At 40.4% G+C, this 13,550-nt stretch overlaps 1 long non-coding RNA gene across 1 annotated transcript; it reads left to right on the plus strand.

Moving 5' to 3' along the window:
• The first annotated feature begins 8,639 nt into the window (after window positions 1-8,639).
• Window positions 8,640-9,983, plus strand: LOC125372309. Its single transcript, XR_007218053.1, has 3 exons — window positions 8,640-8,881; window positions 9,237-9,317; window positions 9,850-9,983. It is a non-coding gene; the product is annotated as an uncharacterized LOC125372309 (long non-coding RNA).
• The last annotated feature ends 3,567 nt before the right edge of the window (window positions 9,984-13,550 follow it).

Genomic DNA, 13,550 nt, shown 5'->3' on the forward strand with positions numbered 1-13,550 from the left:
GGCCACGTGACCAGTTGCAGGTGAAAAACCACTTTTGTCACTATAATGCTGTGCACATGATTTTGATCGATTCACCTGCAAAAAAATGGGTGTTATCTGAAGAAAATACGTGGACATTGGAAGTTTGGAATGTAATTGCCAAAATTGTATTGAGTGGCACTTCATTGTCACGAAGACACCATTGAGACAAAAGAGTTTGAAGAGGACATTTCGAGGCATTGATTGCTGTGAATACATTCGGTGACGCTTCACTATCACGAAGACTCCTTGGATGCCGAAGAGTTTCATGACAACTCAACGCATTGATTACCAAGATTATATTGAGCGGCACCTCACTGTCAACGAGACATCCTTAAGACAAAAGAGTTTGAAGAGGATATTCCGATTCATTCATTGCTGAGGATACGTTCAGTGACACTTCACTATCAGGACGACACCCTGGAGGCAGAAGATATCCATGAGAACATTTCGAGGCAATGATTGCAAAGAATACATTCAGTGACACTTCACTGTCACGAAGACACCTTGGATGCAGAAGAGTTCCATGATATTTCCAGGCATTGATTGCCACGATTATATTGAGTGGCACTTCACTTTCACGAAGACACCTTGGATGCAGAAGAATTCTCTGACATCTCGAGGCATTTATGGTGAAGATTATATTGAGTGGCACTTGATTGTCACGACGACACATTTGAGACAGAAGAGTTTGAAGGGGATATTTCTATTCATTCATTGCTGAAGATACGTTCGGTGACACTTCACTGTCAGGAAAACACCCTTGAGGAAGAAGAATTCCATGAGGACGTTTCGAGGCATTGATTGCTGAGAATACATTCCTTGACACTTCATTGTCACGAAGACACCTTGGATGCAGAAGAATTCTATGACATCTCGAGGCATGAATGGTCAAGATTATATTGAGTGGCACTTCATTGTCACGAAGACACCCTTGAGAGAGAAGAGATTGAAGAGGATATTTCGATTCATTCATTGCTATGAATACATTCAGTGACACTTCACTGTCGCGAAGTCACCTTGGATGTAGAAGAGTTCTATGACATCTCGAGGCATTGATTGCCAACTTTATATTGAATGGCACTTCACTGCCACGAAGACACCCTTGAGACAGAAGAGTTTGAAGAGGATATTTCCATTCATTCATTGCTGAGGATACGTTCAGTGACACTTCGCTGTCAGGAAAACACCCTGGAGGCAGAAGAATTCCATCAAGACATTTTGATTCATTGATTGCATTCAGTGACACTTCACTGTCACGAAGACACCTTGGATGCAGAAGAGTTCCATGATATTTCCAGGCATTGATTGCCACGGTTATATTGAGTGGCACTTCACTTTCACGAAGACACCCTTGAGACAGAAGAGTTTGAAGAGGATCTTTCGAGGCATGTATTGCTAAAAATATATTCAGTGACACTTCACTGTCACAAAGACACCCTGGAGGCAGAAGAATTCCATGAGAACATTTCGATTCATTGATTGCTATGAATACATTCAGTGACACTTCACTGTCACGGAAACACCTTGAATGCAGAAGAGTTCCATGACTTCTCGAGGCATTGATTGCCAAGAATATATTGAGTGGCACTTCATTGTCACGAAGACACCCTTGAGAGAGAAGTGTTTGAAGAGGATATTTCGAGGCATGTATTGCTAAAAATATATTCAGTGACACTTCACTGTCACAAAGACAACTTGGAGGCAGAAGAAATACCTGAGGACATTTCGATTCATTGATTGCTATAAATACATTCCTTTACACTTCACTGTCACGAAGACACATTGAATGCAGAAGAATTCTATGACATCTCGAGGCATTGATTGCCAAGATAATATTGCGTGGCACTTCACTGTCACGAAGACACCCTTGAGAGAGAAGGGTTTGAAGAGGATATTTCGATTCATTGATTAAATACATTCAGTGACACTTCACTGTCACAAAGACACCTTGGATGCAGAAGGGTTCTATGACATCTCGAGGCGTTGATTGCCAGATAATATTAAGTGGCACTTCACTGTCACGAAGACACCCTTCAGACAGAAGAGTTCTATTACATTCGATGAGGACATTTCGAGGCATTGATTGTCAAGATTACATTCAGTGACACTTCACTGTCACGAAGACACCTTGGATGCAGAAGAATTCTCTGACATCTCGAGGCATTTATGGTGAAGATTTTATTGAGTGGCACTTGATTGTCACGAAGACACCCTTGAGAGAGAAGAGTTTGAAGAGGATATTTCTATTCATTCATTGCTGAGGATACGTTCAGGAAAACACCCTGGAGGCAGAAGAATTCCATCAAGACATTTTGATTCATTGATTGCAAAGAATACATTCAGTGACACTTCACTGTCACGAAGACACCTTGGATGCAGAAGAGTTCCATGATATTTCCAGGCATTGATTGCCACGATTATATTGAGTGGCACTTCACTGCCACGAAGACACCCTTGAGACAGAAGAGTTTGAAGAGGATATTTCTATTCATTCATTGCTGAGGATACGTTCAGGAAAACACCCTGGAGGCAGAAGAATTCCATCAAGACATTTTGATTCATTGATTGCAAAGAATACATTCAGTGACACTTCACTGTCACGAAGACACCTTGGATGCAGAAGAGTTCCATGATATTTCCAGGCATTGATTGCCACGATTATATTGAGTGGCACTTCACTTTCACGAAGACACCCTTCAGACAGAAGAGTTTGAAGAGGATATTTCTATTCATTCATTGCTGAGGATACGTTCAGGAAAACACCCTGGAGGCAGAAGAATTCCATCAAGAAATTTTGATTCATTGATTGCAAAGAATACATTCAGTGACACTTCACTGTCACGAAGACACCTTGGATGCAGAAGGGTTCTATGACATCTCGAGGCGTTGATTGCAAGATTACATTCAGTGACACTTCACTGTCATGAAGACACCTTGGATGCAGAAGAATTCTCTGACATCTCGAGGCATTTATGGTGAAGATTATATTGAGTGGCACTTGATTGTCACGACGACACATTTGAGACAGAAGAGTTTGAAGGGGATATTTCTATTCATTCATTGCTGAAGATACGTTCGGTGACACTTCACTGTCCGGAAAACACCCTTGAGGAAGAAGAATTCCATGAGGACGTTTCGAGGCATTGATTGCTGAGAATACATTCCTTGACACTTCATTGTCACGAAGACACCTTGGATGCAGAAGAATTCTATGACATCTCGAGGCATGAATGGTCAAGATTATATTGAGTGGCACTTCATTGTCACGAAGACACCCTTGAGAGAGAAGATATTGAAGAGGATATTTCGATTCATTCATTGCTATGAATACATTCAGTGACACTTCACTGTCGCGAAGTCACCTTGGATGTAGAAGAGTTCTATGACATCTCGAGGCATTGATTGCCAACTTTATATTGAATGGCACTTCACTGCCACGAAGACACCCTTGAGACAGAAGAGTTTGAAGAGGATATTTCCATTCATTCATTGCTGAGGATACGTTCAGTGACACTTCGCTGTCAGGAAAACACACTGGAGGCAGAAGAATTCCATCAAGACATTTTGATTCATTGATTGCATTCAGTGACACTTCACTGTCACGAAGACACCTTGGATGCAGAAGAGTTCCATGATATTTCCAGGCATTGATTGCCACGGTTATATTGAGTGGCACTTCACTTTCACGAAGACACCCTTGAGACAGAAGAGTTTGAAGAGGATCTTTCGAGGCATGTATTGCTAAAAATATATTCAGTGACACTTCTCTGTCACAAAGACAACCTGGAGGCAGAAGAAATACCTGAGGACATTTCGAGTCATTGATTGCTATAAATACATTCCTTTACACTTCACTGTCACGAAGACACATTGAATGCAGAAGAATTCTATGACATCTCGAGGCACTGATTGCCAAGATAATATTACGTGGCACTTCACTGTCACGAAGACACCCTTGAGAGAGAAGGGTTTGAAGAGGATATTTCGATTCATTGATTAAATACATTCAGTGACACTTCATTGTCACAAAGACACCTTGGATGCAGAAGGGTTCTATGACATCTCGAGGCGTTGATTGCCAGATAATATTAAGTGGCACTTCACTGTCACGAAGACACCCTTCAGACAGAAGAGTTCTATTACATTCGATGAGGACATTTCGAGGCATTGATTGTCAAGATTACATTCAGTGACACTTCACTGTCACGAAGACACCTTGGATGCAGAAGAATTCTCTGACATCTCGAGGCATTTATGGTGAAGATTTTATTGAGTGGTACTTGATTGTCACGAAGGCACCCTTGAGAGAGAAGAGTTTGAAGAGGATATTTCGATTCATTCATTGTTATGGATACATTCAGTGACACTTCACTGTCACGAAGTCACCTTGGATGTAGAAGAGTTCTATGACATCTCGAGGCATTGATTGCCAGCTTTATATTGAATGGCACTTCACTGCCACGAAGACACCCTTGAGACAGAAGAGTTTGAAGAGGATATTTCTATTCATTCATTGCTGAGGATACGTTCAGGAAAACACCCTGGAGGCAGAAGAATTCCATCAAGACATTTTGATTCATTGATTGCAAAGAATACATTCAGTGACACTTCACTGTCACGAAGACACCTTGGATGCAGAAGAGTTCCATGATATTTCCAGGCATTGATTGCCACGGTTATATTGAGTGGCACTTCACTTTCACGAAGACACCCTTGAGACAGAAGAGTTTGAAGAGGATCTTTCGAGGCATGTATTGCTAAAAATATATTCAGTGACACTTCACTGTCACAAAGACACCCTGGAGGCAGAAGAATTCCATGAGAACATTTCGAGACATTGATTGCTATGAATACATTCAGTGACACTTCAGTGTCACGGAAACACCTTGAATGCAGAAGAGTTCCATGATATTTCCAGGCGTTGATTGCCAAGAATATATTGAGTGGCACTTCATTGTCACGAAGACACCCTTGAGAGAGAAGGGTTTGAAGAGGATATTTCGAGGCATGTATTGCTAAAAATATATTCAGTGACACTTCACTGTCACAAAGACAACCTGGAGGCAGAAGAAATACCTGAGGACATTTCGATTCATTGATTGCTATAAATACATTCCTTTACACTTCACTGTCACGAAGACACATTGAATGCAGAAGAATTCTATGACATCTCGAGGCATTGATTGCCAAGATAATATTGCGTGGCACTTCACTGTCACGAAGACACCCTTGAGAGAGAAGGGTTTGAAGAGGATATTTCGATTCATTGATTAAATACATTCAGTGACACTTCACTGTCACAAAGACACCTTGGATGCAGAAGGGTTCTATGACACCTCGAGACGTTGATTGCCAGATAATATTAAGTGGCACTTCACTGTCACGAAGACACCCTTCAGACAGAAGAGTTCTATTACATTCGATGAGGACATTTTCGAGACATTTTGATTCATTGATTGCATTCAGTGACACTTCACTGTCACGAAGACACCTTGGATGCAGAAGAGTTCCATGATATTTCCAGGCATTGATTGCCACGGTTATATTGAGTGGCACTTCACTTTCACGAAGACACCCTTGAGACAGAAGAGTTTGAAGAGGATCTTTCGAGGCATGTATTGCTAAAAATATATTCAGTGACACTTCACTGTCACAAAGACACCCTGGGGGCAGAAGAATTCCATGAGAACATTTCGATTCATTGATTGCTATGAATACATTCAGTGACACTTCAGTGTCACGGAAACACCTTGAATGCAGAAGAGTTCCATGACATCTCGAGGCATTGATTGCCAAGAATATATTGAGTGGCACTTCATTGTCACGAAGACACCCTTGAGAGAGAAGTGTTTGAAGAGGATATTTCGAGGCATGTATTGCTAAAAATATATTCAGTGACACTTCACTGTCACAAAGACAACCTGGAGGCAGAAGAAATACCTGAGGACATTTCGATTCATTGATTGCTATAAATACATTCCTTTACACTTCACTGTCACGAAGACACATTGAATGCAGAAGAATTCTATGACATCTCGAGGCATTGATTGCCAAGATAATATTGCGTGGCACTTCACTGTCACGAAGACACCCTTGAGAGAGAAGGGTTTGAAGAGGATATTTCGATTCATTGATTAAATACATTCAGTGACACTTCACTGTCACAAAGACACCTTGGATGCAGAAGGGTTCTATGACATCTCGAGGCGTTGATTGCCAGATAATATTAAGTGGCACTTCACTGTCACGAAGACACCCTTCAGACAGAAGAGTTCTATTACATTCGATGAGGACATTTCGAGGCATTGATTGTCAAGATTACATTCAGTGACACTTCACTGTCACGAAGACACCTTGGATGCAGAAGAATTCTCTGACATCTCGAGGCATTTATGGTGAAGATTTTATTGAGTGGCACTTGATTGTCACGAAGACACCCTTGAGAGAGAAGAGTTTGAAGAGGATATTTCCATTCATTCATTGCTGAGGATACGTTCAGGAAAACACCCTGGAGGCAGAAGAATTCCATCAAGACATTTTGATTCAATGATTGCAAAGAATACATTCAGTGACACTTCACTGTCACGAAGACACCTTGGATGCAGAAGAGTTCCATGATATTTCCAGGCATTGATTGCCACGATTATATTGAGTGGCACTTCACTGCCACGAAGACACCCTTGAGACAGAAGAGTTTGAAGAGGATATTTCTATTCATTCATTGCTGAGGATACGTTCAGGAAAACACCCTGGAGGCAGAAGAATTCCATCAAGACATTTTGATTCATTGATTGCAAAGAATACATTCAGTATCACTTCACTGTCACGAAGATACTTTGGATGCAGAAGAGTTCCATGATATTTCCAGGCATTGATTGCCAAGATTATATTGAGCGGCACTTCACTGTCAGGAAGACACCTTGAATGCAGAAGAGTTCTATGACATCTCGAGGCATTGATTGCCAAGATTACAATCAGTGACACTTCCCTGTCACCAAAGACAACCTAGAGGCAGAAGAATTCCATGAGGACATTTCGATTCATTGATTGCTAAGAAAACATTCCGTGACACTTCACTGTCACGAAAACACCTTGGATGCAGAAGAGTTTTATGACATCTCGAGGCATTGATTGCCAAGTTTATATTGAGTGCCACTTCATTTTCACGAAGACCCCCTTGAGACAGATGGCTTTCAAGAGGATATTTCTATTCATCGATTGCTAAGGATACGTTCCGTTCCGTGACACTTTACTGTCAGGAAGACACCCTTGAGACAGAAGAATTGAGGACATTTCGAGACGTTGATTGCTAAGAATACATTCAGAGACACTTCACTGTCACGAGGCATTGATTGCCAAGATTATATTGAGTCACACTTCATTGTCACGAAGACACATTTGAGACAGAAGAGTGCCAATAACTCCACGAGGGGCAATGATTGCCAAGATTATATTCATTGACAATTCCGTCACGACGACAACTTGGAGGCAGAAGAGTGGCATTTATCATGAGGAGGCATAGACAGGAAAGGATATATTCAGTGTCAATACAATGTCACGAAGACACCCTGGAAGCAGAAGAATTCCATCTCGAGGCATGGATTGCCAAGAATATATTGAGTGGCACTTTACTGTCACAAAGACACCCCGCATTCAGAAGAGATTCATAAGAGGACATTTCGAGGCATTGATTGCTGAGGATATATTCTATGATACTTCTTCGTCACGAAGACACCCTGGAGCCAGAAGAGATCCATCAGGACATCTCGATGCATTGATTACCAATATTTTTTAAAATGGCACTTCCTGTCACGAAGAAATCTTGGATGCAGAAGAGTTCTAAGAGGCCATTTCGAGGCATTGATTACTAAAAAAATTTAAATGACACTTCACTGTCATGAAGACACCCAGGTGGCAGAAGATTTCCATGAGGACAAATCGAGGCATTCATTGCCAAGAATATATTTTGCGTAACTTCACTTTCACGATGACACCGTGGAGACAGAAGAATTCCAATCGGCCGTTTTGAGGCGTTGATTACGAAGAATATTTTCAATGACACTTCGCTGTCATGAAGAGGTATGAAAGTTCCAAGAATGTTAATCTCGAAGCATTGATTGCTAAGAAGATATTCAGTGATAATTCACTGTCACGAAATTATTCGAGACCTCTTGAGGAAATGATTGCCAGAAGATATTCAGTGTCACTGTCACGAGGACACCCTGGAGGCAGAACAGTGCCTTTCACTTCAGTGTCTATTTCTGCAGATATTTGTTAGGTCACAGTGACCTATTTTTAATGAAAAGCATGAACCATATTTTCGTTATGACATAGAATTCCACCATGAGACTTCACATTGGGTTTTATATACTGGTTAACCCTTGAAAATATTGCAGTTGATATTGATAATGTCAAGGTCACGTGTTCTCAATAATAAAAATCGTTCAATGTAGTTACAATTAATTGAAATGACGAAGACCTACTATAAGGTCTAAATGACTAGGCAATCAAATGCAATTTTCCATAATAATCCCCCAAATGTTTTCACGTCGAAGGTCAGCATTCATGTTTGTTTGTTTGTTTGTTTGTTTGTTTGTTTGTTTGTTTGTTTGTTTGTTTGTTTTTGTTAAGTGTATTCTAGATTCTCTGGACATAGCACTGAAAAACATTAAAATGACACAAACCAATTAATTCCTAAGATCGATTGGTTGGCACGTCACTAGTTCAGCAATTATGATTTTACAACCAGTTCTCATCACCAGTTGTGGATGGACGACGTCCTGAGGGTGGCGCTTTGAAGTGATGAGGTTTTGAGTGACCTTCTATGAAGATTAAGGTCACTGGATTGGTCTGTCTTAAGGTACTTCTGCTCCTTTCTGTACTGAGGAAATAATGTGTGTGTATAACATGTTTGTAAGAGCTTACACCTATGTTTTCAACTAAAAATAATCAAACATGTGATTCTCTTAAGTTGAGGTCAAAGTCATTACACCAAAAGTGCTTATAACTTTCTGTTAATGGTAGCTTGTGGAATAACACTTTCTGTTTTGAAGTTGTCTTCTTTCCAAACGGGAAATGATGTCATTTAACTGGAAGTGCCAACAACTTTCTTAGTAATGTTGGTGCAGAACTGTTTTTAGGTTGTGATGCATTGAGCTTATGTTATGTTTGGCCTTTACTACAATTAAGTCAGTGTGTCTGTATTCCCATTACAGAGGTGAAGTTATCAAACCAAGAGTGCTTACATTGACAGCTTGAGGCACAGGACTAATTTCTACTGCATTTGGCAACATGAGGTATCCGTGATGAATCTAAAATATGTATTGATGAGATCATCTGTCACTTGAGTAGATGGACGTTAAAATGGGCCATGATACACGTTTGTTGTGGTAAAGTTTTCGCTATTCAAGAAAAATTATGTAGGGACTAGTTCTGTGTTGCATGTAATTTAATATATTTATTCATATATGTTTTACATGTTTGTCCTTGCATCTGTGGGTAGTTGTAGAATAGCATTACTGTTGTAAATATGTAAGCTTAGTGCCATAAGGTAGAAATGGATCCCATACACCTGGGAATATTGTACAAATTTAAACCTTTAAAATTATGGTCGCGGTTGTTTGATCAACATCCATGGCGAGATGAAGTATGAAATGCATTGCTTCGATGCTGTCAGTGCCATTCAAATTGATTAGCAGAGACAGATAGCATTAATTATGAGAAACAATACGCGCTGATGGCTGAAAATCAATGTTACGACAATACTAATTCTACATGTCACCAATTTGTAAGTGCTTACTTGTAACGTTGTCTTTCTTTTTCATTCAGTATGAATCACTTGATCCACCAAGACTTGAACGAGCTGTGGAGGACAAGTAGTTGGTACCTGACAAAGGCCACTGTGATGGGCATTACTTGCACCGGGTACCACCTGGAAAACTCGCAGTTGTGCCCCGAGTGATTGTGCACCGTCCTCTAATCACTCGAACGTGATGCCACACTTACAACTACTGTGGGACTAGGTGGTTTCAATATCATACTTGTGAGGCTGACCTTCATGAACTATAGTGTCACGCCATTTTTCTGTATCAAACCATGTATAATAAAAGTATGAAAAATCCACCATTTGGTTTTCATTGTAGCTAATCGGGCATTTGAAGCCATGAGAGTATGAAATGATTTGTTGAAAATCTTGATATGATTCCCTAGTCTATCAGGCCAAATGATTTTCTCTTCCTGCAAAATATATTGATTGACTACAGAGCCTAATGTTCGAACACCAACGTGTTGTTTACTACAAAAATGACTGCTGAGCGATATTTTGAAGTACATAATACAAAGTGGTAAATAATAAATGTCTGGCAGAAATTTCTGGAGGTATAAAAAAGATTCTTCCAGAAATTTCTGCAGTACAAAACAAATCAGTCAGAATTTTCTTCAGAAATGCATTTGAGCTCATTTGAGGAACATAAACTTTCCAATGTTCCTGTGTGTTCCTGTAGGCTCGATCCCTTTATGGGCATGTTCGGACTGCTGACCATTCCAAAGTTGTATCCCCTCTCCTTCATGTAAGTTATATCCCAGCGTGTTACATGTAGGTTCATGCGGAGGAAACGTCTGAAGCGGTACAGAACGTAGGAGAACCCAAATGTCAGTAAAATGATAAAATATAAAACCTAGCAAATTCGAAAATTAGGCTACAAAAAATACAGTGCTCTCGCTGTCAGTTGACAATGCATTTGTTTAAAAACAACTCTCGCAATGCAAATTAATTTTGATTTTCTAACAAAAATGATCACACATATCTTCACACCACGATTAAGTTGTAACCAGGGTGAAATATTCACGTGAAACGTGTGACGCAACGCCTGAGAAGGGATGTATCGGGGTGTTTCTGTTCAAATAATGTTTTCTCATCAACTGACCTGACATAAATGATCAAACGTGCTCCATTCATTCAATATTTGGCAAGAAATGACATATGTTCTCTTCTATGGAAACTCATTGAAACACAAAGAAAGTAGTTCCTGCAGCTTCGTTTTATTGAAAATGTTTCCACTGACGCGCATAGCAAAACTCAGCGTTCTAAATGAGCGAACACCACAACATGGACAGATCAGAATATTTTAGCGAAGTGACTTATGCTTTTAAGGACAAAAGACGCATCAACAGCCACTGTTTTATTCGACTATTTAACGTTACAAAAACATCAGTTGAAAAAAGAGGAAGTAAGAAATATAAGGAAACAAAAAGTGAAACATAAAAAGTAGCCAGTTCCTGGGACTACATATCACCAATTCTGAGTCACTCGGGTGAATGAGAGAGCTCAGCATTATTCCGGACGTAAAATGTTAAAATTGCAGAATAAAGTAGTTTAACTATGTGCTGCTTGTTGGTCAGTTCGGGAAACATGCGTCTACGGGTAATTGATGGGTGGTGACACCAGAAACCCTGGATCTGCCTATGCCTCTGCTTGCTACACAATAATATAAAATATAATTTCCGTCGCTAGCTTGTCAGTTTTTGCTGACTCTGTCGTTAAACAAAATTCAACATAATATACCACACATCACTTCACGTACAAAAGAATAATTGTTGATATCCTATCTTGTGTAAACGGGACAATTATAATAGCTTTTCGTCACAGGGATCACGTTTTACACATGATTCTTATTATTGACCATAAGAGAGAAATGTTCAGAGGAGATAATGCCGGACTGCACGTTCCACTCTTGCCTATGAATACATTACATTACCACTTTCACATGGCTGTCTAAATCGCCAAACATTAAAGCCACAGAACATTTGGGCTAGCTAGGACCCAAAGCCTTCTTCAATCATGACGATGCGGATCAGTTTTGGAGTCACGTAGTGGTCTCAATAGCTACCGAGAACAAGGCCCATTTGTGAACTGACATCATCACTGCTTGAACTTTTATTGACTTATTTACAATTACTAACATTCAGGCCATCATTTCCATGTGAGACGTTGACTTGCCTTTACACGTGTTCGCAATGTGTGGGGCAGAAAAATCGCACCTTTTCGCAAACATCCTATGTCATCACTACTTTTGACAGTTATTCATGAACACTTGATATGGTCGCACTCGTAGAATGTACACGGATGTCACTTTTATTTCCAAGTTCTAATTTTAGCGGTTACACTGTGTGTAACACCCACGCATCTGACATCTGATGTGGACATGGCAAACGTTGAATTGCGAATTGTTGTATAAGAGCACCAATTACTGCATTTTTAAGATATCACATAATCCCCAAATCATTAACGATACATCCAACAATGGGTATATATATCCAATCAACAACATTGGTATTCTATGTTAAAATAGAAAGCATGTAAGTCTCCTAAAAGCAAGGCTTGACCAACTTACTGGTACATTAGCATCAAATAGGATATCAATATGGTCTAATCAATGTATTGATGTACGTGGGGAAACCTTGCCAGCATACATGTGTAATAATATACAAAGCAATATGTCATCAGGTCGGTTCGTGACCAGTGAAGATCCGGGTTAGAATAGATCTTCAGCAGCCCATGCTTGCCGTCAAAGGCGACTATGCTTGTCGTAAGAGGCAACTAACGGTATCGGATGGTCAGGCTCGCTAACATGGTATCCCAATTGCGTGGGTCAATGCTCATGATATCAGTCATATATCATGAAACACTGAACATTGAACCATATATGTAATCCTGACACAGGACACCTCACATTTGAAGTCAGGATTTGTGTGAGTCAGTGTGTTGGGTTTAACGCCGTTTTGAACAGTATCCCAGTTATATCACGGCGTGCCAGCTAGACGTGGGCTGAAAGCCCATAGTAATGCAGGTTTCAAACGTTTATCACCTTGGTGAAACCCACAAGCACGGGTGTGGTGCTGACAAACCTAGAAAGGTAATCATGGCGAACCGGGATTCGATCTCACAATCATATGTTTTCAATGGACCTAACTCTGCACAGTGAATTGCTGAGCCTCAGACGACTGGGCCACCCATGGACTCAAATCAGAACAACTGTTAATGCAACGTTGCGAGGGCACCTTTTTTAAACGACGTCCAAGCTAATACTTGATTATCTGTTATTCTATGCATTGAACCAATGACCTGCATGCACAAAACATGATAATGATGTATGATGAAACTATTCCATTGTCACAATGGATGTAATGTGTGGATAGTGCTTGAATAGGATCCGACCCGTGAAGATCCGGGGTAGAATAGGTCTTCTGCAACCCATGCTTGTCGTAAGAGGCGACTAACGGGATCGGGTGGTCAGGCTCGCCGACTTGGTTGATGTATGTCATCGTATCCCAATTGCGTGGATCGATGCACATGATGTCAATCACTGGATTGTCTGGCCCAGACTCGATTATTTACAAACCACCTTCATATAGCTGGAATATTGCTGAGTGCGGCGTTAAACAGCAAACAAACAAACTGTTGATAGAATTTTAGATCTTCACAATCACCGGGTATGACCATATAGACAGAATCTCGTTAGGGTTGGTGA

This window comes from Haliotis rufescens, unplaced genomic scaffold, assembly GCF_023055435.1.
Source record: "Haliotis rufescens isolate VD_foot unplaced genomic scaffold, xgHalRufe1.0.p SCAF_4, whole genome shotgun sequence".
Classification (NCBI taxonomy): domain Eukaryota; kingdom Metazoa; phylum Mollusca; class Gastropoda; order Lepetellida; family Haliotidae; genus Haliotis; species Haliotis rufescens.